Source organism: Micromys minutus (genome assembly GCF_963924665.1).
Source record: "Micromys minutus genome assembly, chromosome: 3".
Lineage (NCBI taxonomy): Eukaryota > Metazoa > Chordata > Mammalia > Rodentia > Muridae > Micromys > Micromys minutus.
This window is the reverse complement of record NC_137972.1, coordinates 74410746-74431441: the sequence shown is the minus strand read 5'-3', so window position 1 is coordinate 74431441 and position 20696 is coordinate 74410746. Positions and strand designations below refer to the sequence as shown.

The following is a 20696-nucleotide window of genomic DNA, read 5'->3' as shown; positions in this document are numbered from 1 at the left end:
CTTGATGTGGGGACTTGCGGAATATTTCTAAGCACCTGTTCCTCCACTGCCCCTAGCATTGAATTGACCTAAGAATGTGAGCCTCAGAATGAGTTGGCTTCAAACAGAAGGTAAAAGGATCACCGCCACATCGTCTCATACAGGAGGACACGGGGGCTTCAATATGTGTGGGCTAAGAAGGGTGTTGAAGGGTGTTGGCTTGGAACAGGGACTGGGGAGCTGATCCTTCTGGTGGATGGTGAAAGTACAGGAAATCTGAAATTGTTGAAGACAACACAGCTCCTTCAGAACCCTTTCACATTTCATTTGGAAGTAAGCCTGTTTCCTGAGTAGAAACTCTGGGGCCGTCCTATAGTCTGGTTCCTCGCTGGCACAATACACATCATCCTACTTCTGCCATTAGCCTCTAAGGCTATTTCCTCTTCTAGCTCAGGCTCTCCCTCCCAGCCTGGGATTCTGACAGGTGCGACCAGTTGCTCTCTGCGTGTGACAGTTGGTTATCTCAGCTGTAAAATATCCAGCTCAGAACGGAAAAGTGAATATTCTTCCTACTCTGTATACATCCCCTGGTATGTATACCCCAAGGACTAGCATAACTCCATGTCAACCGGCCACCCAAGGAGCCCCCGTTCTGTTGCTCTCCTGTGCTGGATCTATTATACCACCCCAACTTGATTTCTCAGCTCCTATCACTGCTCCAATAACTAGTGCTTTCACCATCTGCCAGATGGCACAAACAAAATGTAAATCAGATGACGTCACTTGCCACCTCAAAAGCCCTCGGTGACTTTGGGTTGTCCCTGGAATCAAAGCCAAACTTAACTGGCTTTGAGGAGCTTCACAGACCTTTCCACCATGGATCGTGCTGACTTACTGGTCTGTCTTATCTACCTCCTCTGCAAAACCTAGCACATAGTAGGAGCTGCCACACAGCAAATTGCTGGTTCCCTTCTTGCCTTGGCTTCCCCGTTTCTCTGCTTGACTTTTTGACTCTGGAACTGCCCCTGGCTGTGGGTTCCAGTGCCGTGAGAGAAGGCTGTTCACCCACAGTGATCTGTGTGAGGGGTGCATAGAAAGGAGGGCGTTAATAAAGGCATGCGTTTTATGAGACCTTACGGTAAAGCACGACTTGGTGGGTTACAGTTTGTTGAGTAGGATTGATTCTTTCCTTTCATGCCTATGTCTTTTCATGTGGAAAACTGCTATCTGGGGTGGAGCCCCAGGAGCTAGAGGGCCTGCGCCCCTCCTAGTATTTCATCCAGGGGTCATGTGGAGGATTTTAAAGCTCTCTGTCCAGCAGATTACTTCCAGGTGGAGTGGCCTACTGAGAATGTAAAAGGCTGTCACAGTCAGAAGCCACTAACGTTTCTGCATATGAGAAGAAGAGCAAGCATTAAACCATCAAGTGTTCCTGGCTAATGAGATAGAAGAAAAGAGCCCACTCTTAAAAGCCAGAGGCTGCCTTTGGAGGCTTGCCTAGGCAGCAGCCTCTGAAACTCATAAATACCAAGCCTGTTTCCTGGGAAACCACAGATAATGCATGGGGGCAGAGAGGGTATCTGGGGGGTGGTGTTCTCTGGGTTGACCTGCTGTACTGAGGGAGTTTGTACAACTCTCTGCCCTCCTTTCAAGGGTAGCTTCCCTTTGCACAACTTTTGAGGTACCTTCCTTTAGACTAGAAATGGCAACTTCCCATTGGTTTTACTTGTGCACCACGACCCACATTTTCAGAGGTTATTTTGGGGAGTCATTAGAGGAATAAGAGAGACATGACTAAGAAGGTTGGAAATGGAAGCTCATTTGCTAATCTTTCAGTTTTCTGATAACTGGTCCTGTAGTGGGGATTCACCTAGGGGTAATACTTGGAGTTCATAGAACTAAGAAATGACAGCAATCTCGTACAGAAGGGTTCTGGGGTAAAAAAAGAATGTAGCATTAGAGGAATGTTCAAGTTTCAGGAGGTGTAGAAGATGGTCTGTAACCACAGTCAGGTGGTGGAGGTTTGTGTTGTAGGCAAGTCCATGGCTATGGGGTGACAGTATGTTTGGGGATTGGGATGGGGGACCAGGCTGTTGTTGTAGCTCAGCCAATGCTGCTGCAGGATGGAGGGCCAGAGTAGCATAGAGAGATGGAGCATGAAGTGTCACCTGGGAAAGGAGCTGAGGCATGCCTGTTATGACTATGATTGGAGCACATGGCAGAGTTGCCTCAATGGACTGAGCTAAGAGACAGTTAACTGAGCAGGCTTTGGAAGAAAATATGGAGTTGGGGTTTGAACACGCTGATTTGGAGGGATCTGTGGGTTGGCTGAGAATGTTGTGAAGCTGGGCAGATCCAGTCAGGCTCAGTGACATTGTCACAGTTTAGACCTATGTTCAGACCCGGAAGTCGTTAGCTTTAGGGCAGGAATTAATTCCACGGTGGATGAGAAGGCTCCGAGAGATGACAGGAATGTGTGCTGGACCTGGTTAGGTTCAGTCTGCATTCAGACTTCTCACATTCAGTTTCATAATAATGTTGAAGCAGGAGAGACAAACTGGTTGTGGTGGCACACACCTATAAGCCCAGCCCTTCGGAGGGCATAGGAGGGAGAGTTTGGGGATATTGTGTGTCCATAAGATTCCGTATCAAAGAATTAAAACAGAAAAAGACAAGAAAGAAAAAAGTAACAAAAACAGCTGAATTCCTTGTCTTGGCTAAAAATATTGCTTTGAGTTCTTAAGTGTTAGGTGAACTTTTCCTGGAACGTTGAACAAATATGTTTATCCCAGATAGGATAACAAGACAGACCATAGGAGCAATTCTACTTACATCTGGTTGGATGACCCAATGACATTCTTAGAGTTCCTTATAGGAGCATGGGCAGCTGGGGAGTAGCCACACCACTGAAGAGAATATCTTTCCTCCAACTGCCTATAAATCTTCAGGGAGGGGTGGGGTTTCATGACTATTCTACCCTGCTGATTCGTGACAGAATGATAATAGCTTGGTATTTCAGGAGTGAACACAGCCTGTTGAGAGGTCAAGTGGGCAAGAACCATGCCATACCTAGAAGACAGCATTCCTGAATACTGGGTTGGCAGAGGCAGCATCTTGAAAGCAATGGAGTGCATTTAGTGCATTGTGGGTATTTGTGAGGGAAACAGATACCTAAATGATGAGATCTTAGTGAATAAATCTTGGACAGCTAGGACCCAGGTCATCTGAAGCAAAGGAATGTGTTAAGAGGCAAGCGTATTTACGTGGGAAATGTGCCACAGGCTGGGGCTTCTTTCTTTTCTGTGGTCAGAACTATACTGTTCTATTTGTATGGAGGCAGGTGGCTAAACATACAGAGAGGCACCGATGAGCTGTCAGTATTGTCAGCTCACCAGCTTAGGCGTCCCCACTGGTTCACATTCCAGAGTTTTGTCTGTAAGGACAGGTATAGTTGTCTGGCAAACTTGGATATCAGATGCTGCAAAGAAGCATGCCAAAGAGGTTTCCTTTGTTATTTTGGTTGGATTATTATTATTATTATTATTATTATTATTATTATTATTTCATTTTCTTTCTCTCTGTTTTGTTCCTTCTTTTTTTTATCATTTTTCTTTTTGAGCCAGGGTTTCTCTGTATAGCCTTGACTATCCTGGAACTTGCTCTGTAGACTGGGCTTCATAGGGTTTTACTGCTGTGAACAGACACGATGACCAAGACAAGTCTTATAAAGGGCAGCATTTAATTGAGGCTGGCTTACAGGTTCAGAGGTTCAGTCCGTTATCATCAAGGTAGGAGTAGGGCAGCATCCAGGCAGGTATGGTGCAGGAAGAGCTGAGAGTTCTCCATCTTCATCTGAAGGCTGCTAGTGGAAGACTGCCTTCCAGGCAGCTAGGATGAGAGTTTTAGGCCCACACCCACAGTGACACACCTACTCCAACAAGGCCACACCTCATAATAGTACCACTCCCTACGCTAAGCATATACAAACCACCACCCCAGGGTAAGCTCAAACTCAGAGATCTGCTTGCCTCTGCCTCCTGAGTGATGGGATTAAAGGCGTGCACAACTGCCCAGCTCATTTTCCTTCTTTAAGTCATTGAGGCTGATTCATACTGAGAAGCTGGCAGGGTGGCACAGTGGATTTTAAGAAAAGTGTGAAGAAAGGCCTCAGCTACTTGTGACAGCAGCACCTGGAGGATAAATAGGCTCAGGAGATCCTAGATGTCGCAACAGGCAGCCAGCACAATGGTTACCAGAAGCTATGCCTTCTTTCGTATTATGTAGTGGCTATCAGCTGAACGTTCTGGTCAAAGCCTCAGGCTTGAATCTCAGTTTGTGTCAGTTGGCTCAGTCTTCCATCGCCTACTATTCTCAGTGTTTGGGAGGCAGAGACAAGGGCTCTCTGGAGCTACATGGTCAGCAAGACTAGCTGTATTGCTGTGCTCTGGATTTATGTGAGAGAACCTGCCTCTCTAGGAGCAATTGGGAAGGCTCATATTCATATACACACGTGTAAGCCTAAACCTATTCAAACAGGCATGCATAATGCATGCACAGTATATAAATACACACAAAAATGCATATTATTGGGGCTACGGGCTCATAGATTCTTTCTGGGTTAAGGAATCTGTGTTTTAAATGTCCTCTTCAGGGGACTTGTTGGCTTATTGCTTTGAGACCGACCTGATGCTGTGTGCACTGTGCAACAAAGTGGATAATTTTTATGCCACCCAGCCTGGAAAGTCTCCTGACACATTTCTTACCTGTCTGCTCTTCTTCCATCTCTCCTGTCAGATCCATAGGGCAGTCCACGAGTAGTTGGAAGAAATGTACACAAGAAGTTTTTCTGGAATGTGTTCAGGTGGCTGGTCTTCAATAGTCTCAATATATCCTGGTAAGGCATTTGTCCATAAAGAACTTGGACTACAGAAGGGTTAGCACACTGTCCTGCTCTGTTGGCTAGAAAAGCGTCATAGGGAGGAGGAGGACTTGTGGATATGCGTACTTCCTCCAGCCTCTGGTTCTTAACTTGGACATGTTCCTAGGGGTGATGGATTGTGATTGTAGCGTGCCTTGAAGCTGGGCCTCTGAGAGACAGAGCTTGTGTGCTGTATCTAAGCTCCTGAGCTGGAGACAAAACCTTTCAGAAGATCTGCAAGGCCAGTGAAGGAAGGGTTTATTTCCCTACCTACATTTTCACCCAGTGGGCTCCTGCAGGAAGACTGGAGCAAAAGTTATCTTTTTTTTTTTTTTTTTTTTTTTTTTTTTTTTTTTTTAATATCCTGATTGTGAGGCAGAGATTATTTTTTAGCAAATCTGAAAGCTTTGGAGACAAATCTCATTTGCTCAAAGCAGGGACTCACTCAGCAAACCTCTCTTAGATGCGCTGGCTGGCTGTTGCTCATTGAGGGAGCTGGATGATGAAGATGTTAGGCAACCTGCCCGTAAACCATCATCTGTATGACTCCATAAAGAGGACCTCGGACAGTAGCTCGGATGTTATCCGTGAGTGTAAGAACCATTTCCCTAAAGTACTTGTGCCCATCGGGAAACCACACCACACTGTGCTCTCTGTACTGTGGCCTATTTCCACTTTATGTAAAATGCCAACTTTTTACTGGAGTGGATCAGGTTTACGATGGACTGAGGTGTACCATAGTTGTGTCCTCTTTGTTTCATGTGTGTGGTATTGGGTGTGATTTTAAGAGGCTGGAGAGAGAACCAGGGTATGAAACACCATTCAAACGTAGCCAGGGTGGGTTCAGAACTCTCACTGAGAATAATGGTATTAAAAAGAGAGACGTGTCTACAAGGTTGGGGTTTCATGATTCTGTCATTTAGTCAAGAGTGGCTTGGGCTCCGATGGTGCTCTAGAGGCAGCGATGTCGTAGCTTAAGATGCTCACAGGAGGCCATCACGAAAGCACGCTTGGGCTGCTGGAGAATATGCAGGAGGTACAATGTGATCTGGATGGCCAATTTTCAGCAAAATTGATGGGGTTCTAGAAGGATGTTGCAAAGAGTTCGGAGTGTAGCCTCTGGGTCCAAGAAAAGACAAAGGACTGGTAACATGGGTGGCTGCAGGAGGGGTTGTTTTAGGGGACAGGAGATGACAAGCGCTTCTATTTGTGGAGGAACCTTCTTGGTAGCCTAACTACTGCCTAAGGCCATTAGTCCATGGCTAACCATGCAGAGCACTTCTGTTAGTTTAGGGAAGGCCGTGTGCAGAGCACACATAGAAATGCTGCGTGGGCTGCTGGTTATCAGGCTTACCACTTGACAGCTTGTGAAAGGCTCATCTGCCTCTTAGCCCAAGGCTGTGGGGATGGTGCTATCACCTTATGGAAAAGAATACACAGGGAAAAGTTGTACCATTCTGTCCCTGTACCCTTTGAAATCACTTGGGTCTCATGGCTTCTCTGGAAGGCCCTGCTTGGGAATGCTGGGAAAACTGGATGCCCGTGGAGATGAAGCTTGCAAGAGAAGCTGTGCTTAAAGCCACCTGTCCCTGGACCTTGCCTTGGAAGGTGGCCAGCCTTTGGCTAAGAACAGCTTGCTGATAGCTTTGGGGCTTGGCTCCAGGCTCTTGTCTCCTGAGTGCTGACAAAGAAAAGATCCTTGGATTTCCTTCAGTAAATGTTCGGGTCCTGCCAAGGAGTTGGGATGACCTTAATTGACCTCAGAGAACAGTCTTCCCAAGACCACTGGCCTTGGACTTGTCTCTCGCGCCGGGGCACACTGGCTGGCTTCGCTGTGATTTTCAGGGATAAAATTTCTTTTAAAGCCTTTATCCATTCTCCACTGCCCCAGAGCCCCAAGCTTGCCTTTTTAGGACAGAGGATCTGTGATGATCCAGGAGTCTGCTGAGATCATGAGTGTAAGTGTTTGAAACCAAGGCAATCTCAGGTCCACATTATTTATGTATGATTCCAGTTATAGGCTATTCTTCTGAGTTAGACTTAGCATCAAATAGGAAAACCCAGGACAGTACACACATCAGGGGATATAAACAGGGCACGGTGACTGCTCCTCAGGAGTCAGCATCAGGTAGGTAGCTGACTACCTCCTCATATAAAGACAGGTGTGTTATTCTCACTTGGAATAGGACTCCATCCCCTAAGCTGGAAATCAATGGCCCTTGGGGCATCTGCAAGCTCCCAGATGAAAGCTGTCCTTCCCCCTAAGCATTATTAGTGTGATTTGTAGCTAACGTGTTTATGGCTCTGGCAGTTGCAAAGGCTATGCAGTGATAAGTTCAAGCCGTCTTCAGCTGAGAAATCACAGTTGGCTCCTGGCTTTCCATAAATGGTAAGCTTTTCCTTTTCATAAAACCCCCTAGTAGTCGGGGCGAATCTTAACCTTTCTTCTTATTTAGAAATGCAATACATGCTTGCAGAGAAAATCAGGATGACAAAAAGATTAAAAATGGCAAATAGTGCCAGTCTGTTGGCACTCCTGCCAGCCTGCTGCCCCATATCTCCCATGCCACATTGCAGAGATGTGAAGGCCGCCTCGCTTTGTAGATCTCAGCAACCTCGGAGTTAGGAAAAATCTAGCCAGTTTAACACTTCAGTTTCAGGGTCAACTGAAGCCCACTTTTCTTCCTCTACACAGCCTGTGCCGAACCCTTTGGCTCACAGGCCTTGCTGTGCTCCTCTTACAAGAATGGTAGTCCTCCATCCAGTCCAGGAAGAGGGAAGGCGTGGCTTTCTTTCTTTTTTCTCTTGGATAGGGGGCTGATGCCATGTTTACTTCCGGCCGTCAGTCTGTCGGTGTGGCAGATCTGTAAGGGTGGAAGCCGGTGCGGTGTCATTTGCTGGCTTACATGGCACATAGCTATGTGGATCCCTGTGGAAATGGCTGAACTGATGGGCACTTGGACTCCCAACTCTGCCTTGGCAGCTCCTTTCTCCCCTTTCTCCCCAGATCACTCACGATGACAAAGTGTGGCCCCTGGGTCCCTGTAGCAACTGTCGATTGGAGAATGAACCCCCGTCTGTCAAAGGGGAGCGAGGGCCACATTGAAATGTGAAAGCATGTCTGTTCATGGGCAGGTGGGCAGGTGCTGCAGGGAACACAGGCAAGGTTCCCTTTCAAGTACCTACGCATCTCCTAACATGGCTTCTTAGGGTTGCTTCTGGCAGGGAGTGATGGAGTAGAAATAACACGAGATTCCTTAGTGAACTAGGACAAGACTTAAACCTGGGTCCAGAATTTTCTAGTTGTGTGACCACAGCTTAACATTTGATCCCCCGCCCCAAACCCCTGTTTATCCTTTTGTAACAAGAAAATAAGAAGAGAAAAGAAAAAGAGGAAAATACTATTTTGAAGGTTATTTTAGATTTCAGGTGGCCTTGGCAATGGAGTGGATATTTCCTGGTGCATGGGCAGGTATCTGTATCTGCTCTATGATATAATTAATACGTGAAGTGCCCTGGGGACACATTGCTCTTTCTTGTAGCTTTGACTGGGGTATGTGTGGGGGATGGCGGGCAGGCGTTTCTACATCCAGGGCACCAGGTTAATATGTGTGTGTGTGTGTGTGTGTGTGTGTGTGTGTGTGTGCGTGTGTATGCATATAGGAAGCTATGTGCAGTTATCTCTTCTATGTATTTCATTTTCTTTTCAGAAGAGGAAACAAAAATCACAGAGGGGTTAATGCTTTGTCCAAAGCCCACCTATCAAGAGTGAGCCTACAGCTTGAAGGGAGATGGACCCAGCTTTAGAGCAAGTTCCCCTGGTGATGTCAGTGGGTGCAGGAGGGGTCAGAGGTAAAAAGGAAGTATTTTTGTCATCTTGAAATTCAGCACCTCAGAGCTCAAGAGCTACAATATTTCCTGATTCCATGTTTCTGAATCAGGGTGTGGGCAGTGGGCGAGAGAGGACATGTTCCTGTGTTTCCGTGAATCCACACAGACTTCCTCATTTTACACAGTGAAGCCCTGTGCCAGCCGTTACGCTCTGCGCCCACCAGGCTCCAAGCAGAGCCGACATGTGCCCAATTTCTCCTATGACTTCAGCAGATTGTCTTCAAGTCCGAATGTTCCAGTGATACCAGGGTGCCCGATTTTGTCTGCTTGCTCTCGAGTGTTCCCAGTCATATCCCTGGCAAGTTGTATGAGACGGATCCCACTGAGGGACCTGCTCTGTTCCCCCACAGGGGCTTCCGAGGGGGTAAGCTCCATTTCCCACAGTCCCTCACAGCTTGGCTCTGGCCTGTGGCCTGGCTCCCCCCAGGCAAATCTACCTCAAGGGATTTGAAGCAGCAAATCACTAGCATAAGGCAGGGATGTGTTTTCACTGAGCCTATAGGATTGTAGGCGTTTTGGGTTTGACTATGGCAGTTACAGCAGAGATTTCCTTGTCTGGAGGCGAGGACTCAGAGAACAGACTTTGGGGTGGCTTGCATCAGCAGGGGAAACAGTGGCCTTCCTGTTAGCTGGTTCCTCCATCATGAGCAGCTTGTTATCTGGGGATTGTTGCTACATATCTCAGCCCCATGCTGCTCAGCATGCCTGGATATCACTTTTGTAAAAAACCTCATTCCTCATGCTGAGTACTTTCCTGCATAAACCAAGGAGTGAATTAGATCATTGAGCTTAACCCTGCTTGCTGCCGTAGTTCTTCTATTGTAGAAACTTAGTGAGAGGTCTTGCAAGATGGCGTCTGATAGGGCGAAGAAGCCTGATACAAAGGAGAAGAAACCTGTAGCCAAGAAGGCTGGCGGGGATGCTCCTGCTTCCGGGACCCAGTCCGCTGGTGCAGCCACAAAGGGTAACCCTAAGGTTAAAAAGCCCCATTGCAGCCGAGACCCTGTTCTGGTTAGAGCAATTGGCAGGTACTCCCAATCTGTTATGAATTCTAGAAAGGCCTTGTACAAAAGGAAATACTTAACTGCCAAGATCAAGGTTGAAAAGAAGAAGAAAAAGGAGAAGGTCCTTGCTACTGTCCCAAAAACAGTTAGTGGGGACAAGAACGGTGGCACCCTGGTGGTGAAGCTGTGAAAAAAAATGCCTAGGTATTATCCTATTGAAGATGTGTCTTGGAAGCTACTGAGCCAAGGCAAAAAGCCCTTTAGTCAGCACTGAGAAGGCTGCGCTCCAGCATCACTCTGGGACTGTCCTGATCATCCTCATCTGGCGTCACAGGGACAAGAGAGTGGTTTTCCTGAAGCAGCTGGGCAGTGGCTTGCTACCTGTGACTGGACCTCTTGCCCTCAGCAGAGTGTCTCTGAGTAGAACACACCAGAAGTTTGTCATTGCCCCTTCTACAAAAGTCGCTATCAGCAAGGTTAAAATCCCCAAACACCTGACTGACACTTGCTTTAGGAAGAAGCAGCTGCATAAGCCCAGGAGGGCGAGGTCTTCGACATGGAGAAGAAGAAATACGAGATTACAGAGCAGGGAACGGCTGATCAGAAAACTGTGGACTTGCAGATTTTGCCAGACTAAAGCTGTTCCTCAGCTCCAGGGCTACCTGTGATCTCATCTCTCCCTCCCTTCCTCCCTCCTTCCCTTTACTTTACATCCCAATATCACTTCCCCCCTTCTTCTCAGTTCCCCCCTCACAGACTTTCCCCCTATACCCCATCATCAATTTATAGTGCGAGAGAACTCTTAGAATTCTTTTCTCCATTAGGACATAGCATGCCCTTCAAACCAGCTTTACATGATCAGTGAGCTTCTTGCGTACACTGCTCAGCCTGGTAGGTAGAATCCTGATCCTATAGGAAGCCACAGAGAAGCACATCATTCCCACTGCTAAGACCTTGTTCTGCTGATCCATGTTGCTGTCTTTAGCTGTATTTCTGCCAAGGATTTTCTTGGCTTGTTCCCATCTGAGGAGGAACAGCCTGTCCTCTGCTGCTCTGTTCTCCAGGGAGCTCGTCCACACACCCACCTTTCTCCTTGTGTCTCTCAGGGAACCCTGACACAGATCCCTGAAGCCTCCCCCTCCTCTCCACTGATGGCACCTTATCAAGTTCCTCTAGGGTTGTCCTGGAAGGTTTGCTCAAGGCAGGGCCCGAGCCATAGTCTGGATGCCGTTTCCCCTGAGGAATTCCTCTTAAAGGGGTCTCCATACACAGTTGCCTATTTTCCTGAGCCTCAGCCAGAACTGGGCTGGGAGCATCAGTGTACGCTTCTATCCAATGATGCTGTTCTTTGGTTTATCCCATGTGAGTTGCATAGCTGACTTCACACCCTTGGCGGAATGAAACATCCATGGTAACTGAAACAAGCTCCAGGCCCCTTGCCTCTGAGACTCCGATATCGCAGTGGTGTGGGCGTGGCAAGTGGAGTTCTCATTGCATATGGTTTCCAGACTGTAGCTCATGAGCCTTTTGTATGATAGCAGTTTGATCAAGGGTTTGCTCAGCATTGACCATGTAGGACCGATACAAACAAGAATGCTAAGTATTGCTCTGGTCAGCTTTTGCTGGTTGTAGGCATATTCACACGTGTGCAAGTCAGGGAGCGCCAGAGAACAAAACTCATAGGACACATGTACACATACATACAGGTACTTGCACGCACATTAACTGTAAGGAATTGACTTGTGTGATCTTAGAGGCTGGCAGGGCACTTGACAGGCCAACATGGAAAACAGCAGAAACTTTTGGACAGAGGTTGAGATTTCCATCCCTAACTAGTCCTTCTTATTCCTCAGGGCTCTCATGACATTTTAAATTGATCATTAAATTATACATATTTAATATGCATTTATGGATATGAAAAATGGAATTGTGACTTAACAACTGTGATCTGAAGGATGAGGTGAAGCTCGCTACCTGCTCCTGCTCCGTTTGGGGCAGATGCATCCGGCCCTGCCCTGAACCTCTGTATCTCACTCCAGGCCCTGTAGGGAGGAAGCGAGCAGGCTGATGGGGCTTATTCCGGGTAGTCCCTCCAGGGGTGTGAGTCAGTTATGCATAGTGACATAGTGATGCTTCACACATGCTGAGTGGAGTCAGTGGGCCACAGCGCTGATGAATGCTCCTCCTGCAGTTTGAGAGTGAGACCCATTCATTATTAAGAGAAGGAGGAACCACTTCCTGTGGGATTAGGGCAGATCCTGAATCCCAGGAAGCAAATTCCCACAGGAAGAAGAGGCAGGTAGTTCCTAGGAGTGGAAGAGTCCATGATCCTGCACATTTTTCTCTTTCCAATGCACCAGAATATTAAAAAAAAAATCAACGTGAAATGTTACTGGTGTTACAGGTCTGTAGTTTCAGCACTTAAAAGGTGGGGGCAGGGATATCAGAGTTCTGGGCAAACTTTAAACTTCATAAAGGTTGAAGACTGCCCAGGAGCTGCCCAGTTGGCTCAGCAATTAAAAGCACTGACTGCTTTTCCGGAGGTCCTGAGTTCAATTTCTAGCAACCACATGGTAGCTCTCAACCATCTGTAATGGGATCTGATGCCCTCCTCTGGTGTGTCTGAAGACAGCTACAGTGTACTCACATACATGAAATGAACAAATAAAATCTTAAAAAAGGAAGACTGCCCAGGATGCATAATATCCTACCTTACAAAGTCCCCAAATAACCAACACACACACTCACACACTCACACACAGACATAAACACACACACAACACACACACACACCCCAAATCCAGTCAAACCAAGCCGACAAAACAAAGTCCCGTGTGTAGGAGACCACAGATTCCTTCCTGCAGTTTCTCATCTTGCCCTTTGCAGCCCATCTGTTTTACAAAGGAACAGCTTACTCATAATTCCCAAGCTGAAGATACTTCTGGTAGGAACGTCTGACATCATGGCTAAACAAAGAAGCCATAAATCGTGAATGTATATAAAAAGAAAGTCTCCTAAGTGGGGCTTCTCTAAATTGTATGTGTCTTCCTGAGGGAGCAATCCACTGATCCATAAACATCAGCTGTCCAGGCGACACTGGAGGTGCCGGGGACAGAACATTGACAGAGATGAACTTAAAGACAGTTTTTAGGTGGTACTGTGGTCTGAATATTTGTGCCCTTGCCAAATTCACATGCCAAAACCAATTCCTAAAGTGACAAGATTAGGCACAAGGGAGGTGACTGGGTCATGAGTATAGAGCCAGGAAAAATGGGTTCAGCACCTCTAAAAGAGGCTCCTTGCCCCTTCCTCCAAATGAGGGAATGTTGAGAACAATCCATCTAGGAGCAGGGAAGCCTTCGCCAGGTGCTTACTCTGACGGGGGGGGGGGGGGGGGGGGGGGGGGGGGGGGGGCTTGATCTGCAGCTTCTAAGCTTTCAGAACCTCAAGCAGTACATTTCTGTTGTTTTTACGTCCCTTGGTGGAGAGTGTCATGTTACAGCAGCTCGAACAGACTAGGGCAGTGGGTTCTCAACCTTCCTAATGCTGTGAGCTTTCAGTATACAGTTCTTCCTGTTGTGGTGAACCCCAACCATAACATTTCATCTCATGGCTACCTCCTAACTGTAACTCTGCTAACGTAAATACCTGATATGCAACCCCCAAAGGGGTGGTGACCCACAGGTTGAGAAGCAATGGACTAGATCTACAAGACACAGAGCTATAGCCCACATGGTGAAGGCTGGGGAAGGAAGTACATGCAGTGAGTCAGGTAAAACGGCATTCTGAAGATGTAGAGTTGCCCTACGGTAGAGGCACACTCTACCTGGGGCTTGCACCATGTTTAGTGAAAGGCACTTCTGTAAAGACTCAGGCTGCTGATGTGTTTCCCCCAAATGAGCCACTGGATCTGGATGTTTGAGCTTGTCCCCCCCCCCCCCCCCCACAACAGCTAGTAAGATCTGCACAAGATCAAGTCAGGCAACTCTAGAGCATGCCTGGGGCCATGCCCCTCGCTGAGGGAGGAGAGTCGGTTTTCTTTGGCTGGCCACGTTCCAGTGGATGGCGCTGCTGCACCCATGCACATGCTGGTAACAGTAAGGAGACTTCGTGGGTAGGAAAAAAAGAGTATGCAGTTCTGGAGGGACCAGTGAGGGGGGAGTAAAGGAACACTTGGAAGAGGAGATGGGACAGACTTGATGAAAGCACATTCTACTCATGCATGAAGTTCTCAAAAACTAAATTTAAAAAAGCTGCTCTAGTCAAGGAGGTGACATTCCTGGGTTCCCTCAGTTTCCCTCTGGCTGAGCAGGTTCCATTGGCCACAGGCTTCTCCATGTCGTTCCTACGGACTATTCCTCCGGTTTGCAGACCTTCTTCCTCATCCCTTCGGAGAGCTTTCTTGGGCATTGCATCTGAATACTTATTAGATTTTGCTTCTTGACCCCCCCCCCCCGACTGTCCCAAGCTCTCCTATTTATAACTTGCAGCTGTTGGCAGGACTGCAGTGTTAGCCTTTGGGAGGACGCACATAGGCTGGGTTGCTTGTGAGATGTCTGGGAACACAGGCCGAGGCGAAGGAGACACCCAGGCGAGCTTTTTCTCTCAGAATTTATGATGAAGAGTTGGATTTCTTGAGCCAGGAGTTTACGACGGACAACAGCCCTGTGTTTGTAATTTGCAGAAAGATGGGGACGGCACATTCCACTTCAGCAGGAACGGCCTAAAACCAGCTTTTTTGACTCACAAATTAGTCAATAACTCTCTAGCAAAAATGAGAAATTGTGGTTTCAGTTAAAAATTGCTTCTGTTGAAGAAGAGGAGGGGGCAGGGGAGGAAGAGGCAGCCAAAATAGAATATTTGGGGCAAAATTTAAATAACAGTTATAAGAGTATGGGGCTAAGTATTTTTTTCTACAGAGCATGCATCTTAAATAAGGTCATTCCATAGTTTGCACATGGCTCTAGTAAGACATATGCTGTGGAGAAGGTTAGGCCAGATGGATGGATGGATACATCAGGCTGGGTTTTAGGTATAAATCATTTACACTCTGCCCACCTGATAAGCGTATAGAATTTCATGTTGACTTCTAATGGGCTCCCAGGCGGTCCACAAGCTGTGCCTTCCAAAGGCTTTTTGGGCTCACTGTCAAGTGGACCCTGAACGAGGGCTCGCCTCTTTACCCTGGAAAGCTGTGGGACTCGCCTTCCTTTTTAACATTTTTTTGTTCCTGGTTTTACTAATTAACTTTGGATCGTTCTTCTTCTTTCGTCCAGACCACGGATGAGAAGCCGCCGCCGCTAACTCGCGTGTCCTCCTCACCCGGAACCTTTCTCCGTCCCCACTGCAGTCTTTGGGACTTCTGCCCATCTCGACTTTCTGCTGCGTGGAGGTTCAGATGCAAACATGTGTTTCTGATGCTCTGTATCTTGGCCTGGGAGGAGCCTGAGGGGAGCCTTCCCTACTCCAAATTTGTCTCAGACTTTAGCACGTCAAAACTCATTGCAGTCAAAGTCAGCAGCGCCCCAAACCTCCGGCTCGCTCATTGCCTGACAAGCCCAAGGGGCTTCAGAGCAGGCTCCGATCCTGGGTGGACCAGACAAGGCGGTTTGACTGGAGCTGCTGTGGAAAGGCCTAGTCAAGCTTTGTTTTTCACTGCAGGGGATTGGCACTTTTGGTCACCAGTTAGTTATGTAGCAATGTTCTTTCAATATTTAAAATGTTGGGAAGCCTTTTTAAATGTGCAAAAAAGATGTCCCTGCCCCACCCTCCCGTGGTCTTTTGTTTATAGAAGCTGATTAGTTCTTAGCCCAGAGTCAAAGCAGGTGGAGTGTAGCTTTTTCTCATCTGCCAGCTCCTGCTGGTTCCTAGATGGCACGGACTGTGCACTGGGCTTGTGCTGGTGAATGTTGAGCACCTTGGCCTCCACAGAGCCTTGTGGAGTAACTGAGAGAGTGACCTGTCCCCGGGCTGGGGGTTGAGGTTGTTGATAAGCTCATTTCACTGGGACCAGCTTTTGGGGTGGCAGCTGTGGCCAGGCTGGGGGGCGAGGCATGAGAAGACAAGAGTTGGCATCTCAGCCTGGCTTTTCAGCACCTCTCTCCTCTCTTTGACAAAAGACCTAATAGGAGAAGATAGTTTCCAAGAATTCTAGCACAGAGAGTCCCTTAAAGAGTACACTGGCCATTTCAGTTCTTGTTAGAACATTCCCGTTAAACGGCGGGGCAGGGCGTCACTCATCTGTGCCCTGGCGAGGATCTCCATGTGACGGCGGGGCAGGCATGGCCAGGAAAACAGTCTAGTGATGGCCATCCTTACCACATCCACCTCTTCTCCCAGGGTAACACTGAAATGCCCTGTCTGCACTCCCCTAGTGAAACCAATAGTTCTGACAACCTGCCCACCCATCTACTGAGTTGGTATTTCAGGGGTCCCAGCACTCAGGAAGCTGAAATGGGAGGAGCATCTGAGCTCAGGGACTTAAGAACAGCCAAAACCGAAAAGCGACAGCCTCAAAAATGGCAAAAGATACCACTCCTGCCGTTGTTTAAAAGAGGTATCCCCAAGAAAAACACTTGGCATTTAACAATGAAGTAGAAGGCGAATAATTCTGCACTTCTGAGAAGTAATTTAATATTCACCCAACAATCATCACACTCTAACCATATCTGACCCTTTGGAATAAGGGCTCAATATGTTTACTTGTATATAGTCACTGGGCTGTTGACAGTTATGAATCTGGACAACTACGCTTACAAGCAAAGAGGTGCCAAGAAGATTCTCTGGACTGGTGAGAGACCCTTAGAAATGCATCTATTTTATCTTGTTTTGTTTTGTTGACATAGGCTTTCTTTGTGTAGCCCTGGCTGTCCTGGAATGAGCTGTGTAGATTAGGCTGGCCTGGAACTCAAGAGATCTGTCTGCCTCTGCCTCTCGAGTGCTGGGATTAAAGGTCTGTGCCACTACACCCAGCTTGGATTTTTTAATTACTTTTTTATGTATATGTGAGATTCCAGACACGCGCGCGCGCGCGCGCGCGCGCGCGCGCGTGTGTGTGTGTGTGTGTGTGTGTGTGTGTGTGTGTTGGCTTGTGTGTGGAAACAAGAGCTCCAAGTCCACCCTACAGGATGAAGTCAAGTCTGGACTAATGAGCTGGAGAACAATTTCCTGCCATGTTTTCTGAAGTGCTCTTTATAGAGAAGATATGAAATCTGCTGTTTATCCTGGTCTTGGAAGGATGCTAGGCATTGCCAGTCCTCTCCAGGGAAGGAAATATCAGGTGACACACAAAACCAAATTAACAATCGTAGTCCTATCGAGGCTGTGGTAAAGAGTGGCAGAGGAACCTGGGAAAGCTGGGAGGCAGGCTTAGAGTCCATCCCCCTATCTCTGTTTTGCTTTTTCCAAGACAAGGTTTCTTGGTGTAGCCCTGGCTATCCTGGAGCTTGCTTTGTACACCAGACTGGCTTCAATCTCAGAGATCTGCCTGCCTCTGCCTCCCTAGTGCTAGGATTAGAGGCATATGCAACCATTGCCAGTCTCTCCCTCTCCCTCCCCTCTCCCTCCCCTTCCCTCCCTCTTCCCCTCCCTCCCTTTCTACCTCTCTTCCCCTCTTTCTCTTCCTGCTTTTCTCTTTAAGACAGGGTCTTATGTAGCTCAGGTTGACCTTGAACTCAATATAGAGTTGAGGAGGACCTTGAACTTCTGGTTTTTCTGCCTCTACCTCCCAAGTACAGAGATCATGCCTGGTTTGTATGATGGGCGACAGCATTCTTCCTACTGAGCTATACTCTGTCTCTTGGATATTCTTCTCTGTCCCTCAGCAGCATTTGGAATATGGGGAAAAGCTGTCTTTTAAGAATTCTGACCCTAGAGGCCACCGTCTCACAGGCAGTGCTGCAGGGCCTAGGGAGGTTTTTGCCAGAAGTCTTCACAGGTCTGAGCATTGCAGGGGACAATAGGACACTGGCAAGGAGGGACCTGCCAGATCTGTTGTTGGGGAGTAGCAGGTCAGGACAGCCTCAAGGAGGGGAGCTGAGCTGACAACTTTTGAGTCTTGACAGATGAGAATCCCCACACAGGTCCAGATGACTGAGGATCCATCAAAGCTTGTGCTAGAGCTCTGGATGCTGTGGGCACTGGGGTGACACACTCTTTAGCAGTACTTGCTAGTCACAGAGCATAGTGAAAGTCACCGAGTGCAGGCTTAGATTTTTCAAAACCTACTTATTCAGGGTTCTTAAACTCTTCAAACTTCTTTCTAGCCCTCTGACCAGAGACAGGGGGAAGAGAAGGTTAATAGAAACAGGAAGTTGTGGAGCTGTTCCGAAGTAGTTCCCTGGGACAGTTCCAGTCTCACTGTGAGGATACCAGCAGTCCAGCTCAATAGCAAACACCAAACACAAATGAGCAGTAGCTTCACGACGCAGCAGAAGCAGCAAGGCTCTGCTGAGTCAGCAGACGTGGCCAGCATCAATGACTCAGCAGAAGTGGCCAGCATCAATGACTCAGCAGAAGTGGTCAGCATCAATGACTCAGCAGAAGTGGTCAGCATCAATGACTCAGCAGAAGTGGTCAGCATCAACTGGAATACCATGGGTGGTTCCTTGGTATTTTTCGCTCTATGAAGTGAAGGCCATTGCACAGCCTATGCACAGCAATGTCAGAGCATCCTTCCACTGTTCGTGGGTTCTATTTATATTCTTTCTAAGCGTCTCATGCCCTCTCAAGTGTCTGTCTTCAACAAAATATCATGTACCCCCTCCTACTAGACAGCTTCCAGAAAAAAAAATCACGTGACAACAACTGAGTGGTTAAAGACAACGGAAATTTCTACTTCAACCCAGAAAAACTACTACAAGTTAAATTCCACTCAGTGGAATAGAGGGGCCTGCCTAGCGTCCTCTAAGCCTTTGGCTCACGATCTCCAGGAGCACATAAAAGTAGAAAGGTCATTTTTATCCAGGTTCTGTCCAGAGGGAACTGTGAGGACAGCCATTATGTGTGTGCTTGGCTGGCCCTGGGGCAGGAGATAGACAGAAAAGATGCGGCCAATGAGATGGGCAGAGCCCTTTAGTCTTGAAGACTGTGGGATGGCTGTCCACCAAAAGGCCACCAAAAGCTGAGCCCTTGATGTCTGCCTTTGCTGCCTCTACACTGCTGCGCGTGTACCTAAGCTAGCACATAGTAGGTACACAGTGTTACACGAATGAGTGAATTTGGGAAGGAAGGAGGGTGAGTCGGTTGGCAGGGACAGGAGTTGAGCGAGTTGGTGGGAGGCTGTGGAGGCAGGAGGCCCTGCCTGTCATCTGAGCCTCAGATGAGGCTGTGCTCTGGAATGGGGTATACATACAGATGGGGCACTGAACTCAGACTTTCTGGCATCTTTGAACCCGGAGAGACCTCAGAGGGCTTCTTGGAGGTATTTGTACGGATTCTAGTATATTTAGGCATGTGTATGAAACTGGAGGCTTTTGAGATAAGGTCAAAGTTGAAAAGCACTATGAAGCCGGTCCATAGCCCCACCCCAGTTCTGGAAAATAGCATTCTCCAAGTGCAGACAGCTGGGCAGGGGGCTCCAGAGCACACCCAGACCAGGGGGACAAGCTCCGAGCTCATTCCTGTCAGAGCTTTTGTCCCGGCCTTGGCAGTTGTTTTGGGGTTTTTGTGTCCTAGAGACATGTAACTCTGTACTTAATTTAAGTTTAATAGGCAGCTATTATGTTAAATAGAGACCAGCTGAACTGATTATTTAAGACAGAGTTATGGTCATTTAACAACTATGTGGTTTGACTGCTGTGTCTCAATAAAGGTTTCCCGGTACCCTGCTATTAGTACCGTAACTGCTTGCTCTTTGGTGCTGTCCTTGATTTAACAATGGCCTGAGGGTCCAAGAGCTTCCTACTTTACCTCCCGTCCCCAGACTGGGTTCTTTGCCTGGATCCGAGGTTCCCGGGCAACCCTACAGCATGCACAGAGCCCGGGGAATGAGCTAAAATGGCATTTAGCCACAAAGGAGGCTGGCCTTGAGGACAGGAGGGGCTTCATGGCTGCAGGCCAGTCACCTGTCAGCAGAGTTTGGGACATGTCTCCCAATGGCAGTTTGGTTTTTTTGGGAAACTCAGAAAGTATAGCTGGGCCCCCAAAGTGACTCAGGATTCTTCTAGAAGAAAAGAATCTACATGTAAGAAGGAAAATCAGGAGGAAAACTATAGGGGTACTCGTTCAGGAAGCGGTCTCTAAGGCGACATTACTTACAGTGGGATTCATGGTTCCCTGTGTGTCTACAACCTGTCTTAACTGGTTTGCAAACTGAGTATGGGCATTTAGGAATTGGTGTATTGTTATGTGAAATTGCCATCATAGGCAAACAGGAGGTTGATAGAGCCAACTCACTGAATGGAGTAGATCACTTTAGGCGTGACGGAACTCACATGTGAAAGTCACACCTTGTCATGTGTGGCAGAGCCACGAGCTTATCCAAAGCAGAGTGGAAGTTTATAATCTAATCTTTCAGCTCAGACACTTGCAGACCCCCTGCTTTAACCCTTTATGCCTCCACCCCGGTACATGCTGTGCTACTCAGAGTACGGCCACAATCTCCGAGCAGATTGTAAGTGGGTAAAATGGTAATTCTTATGTATTTTTTTTATCACAACAAGAAATATATAACTTGTCCTTAAGAAGATTCCTTCTGTCTTCAAGACCAGATGGGACCTGTTTGGTTGTTAATATGGAAGATGAGTGTGGTTAAAATAACAATAGCTGAATTATACTCTACAGACAGATGGTTTTTGTGGGTGTGAATCGTATCACAGCAAAGCTCTGTTGTATAAAGGTTAGATAGATGATCGATAGAGAAGTCGAGGACAGGTAATTGATGTCCATGGATTGATGGTAGATGA

At 47.5% G+C, this 20696-nt stretch overlaps 1 pseudogene across 1 annotated transcript; it reads left to right on the top strand.

Moving 5' to 3' along the window:
- The first annotated feature begins 9637 nt into the window (after positions 1-9637).
- Positions 9638-10460, top strand: LOC308418570 (large ribosomal subunit protein eL6-like; annotated as a pseudogene). The gene has a single exon. The product of its transcript is annotated as a large ribosomal subunit protein eL6-like (transcript).
- The last annotated feature ends 10236 nt before the right edge of the window (positions 10461-20696 follow it).